This window comes from Octopus bimaculoides, chromosome 18, assembly GCF_001194135.2.
Source record: "Octopus bimaculoides isolate UCB-OBI-ISO-001 chromosome 18, ASM119413v2, whole genome shotgun sequence".
NCBI lineage: Eukaryota > Metazoa > Mollusca > Cephalopoda > Octopoda > Octopodidae > Octopus > Octopus bimaculoides.
In genome coordinates this window covers 30,103,795-30,104,703 of record NC_068998.1, presented here as the reverse complement: position 1 = coordinate 30,104,703, position 909 = coordinate 30,103,795, and positions in this window count along the sequence as shown.

Sequence of the window (909 nt, the reverse complement as noted above, 5' to 3'; positions counted from 1 at the left end):
ATATATATATATATATATATATATATATATATATATACATGTATATAATGTAGGTGCAGGAGCAGCTGTGTAGTAAGTAGCTTGCTTACCAAGCACATGGTTCCAGGTTCAGTGCCACTGCATAGCACCTTAGGCATATGTTGTCTACTATAGCCTCAGGCCAACCAAAGCCTTGAGTGGATTTGGTAGACGGAAACTGAAAGAAGCCCACCGTAGATATATATTTGTGTGTGTATGTGTATGTGTGTATATATGTTTGTGTGACTATGTTTGTCCCCCCACCATTGCTTGGCAACCAATGTTGGTGTGTTTACTTGCCCGTAACTTAGTGGTTCAGTAAAATGGTCTAATAGAATAAGTACTAGGCTTACAAAGAATAAACCCTGGGGTCAATTTGTTTGACTAAAAGTAGTACTTCAGCATGACCGCAGTCAAATGACTGAAACAAATAAAAGAATAAAAGAATATATTATATATATATATATATATGAGAGAGAGAGGGGGGACCAGTCAAGCAGCACATCACGCTGTAATTCTTGGGCTGAGAAATCAACACTTAAAAGCCATAATTTTAAGGAGCGATAAGAATTTTTGAATAAAGGAAAATGGGTAGGGGTGGGTAGGTACCGCCAGCGAGTAGATAGGGCTCTTAATTGTAGATTTTAAATATTTGAGCGACAACAATGCATAAATCGTAATTTTTAAAAGAGCAATGAATTTAGGAAGCTTAGAAAATGAATAAGTATGAATTTAAGACAACAACTGAATTCAATTGAATTTCATGGAGAGAAACAAGATAAATAATAGAGGGCAAACTAAAGCGCGAAGGTATGAGATGTTTGAGGCCGTAAATAAATAAAAAATCTCTATCTTATCTGCATCTTGGAGATTTCGTCGTAGTATGCCAGC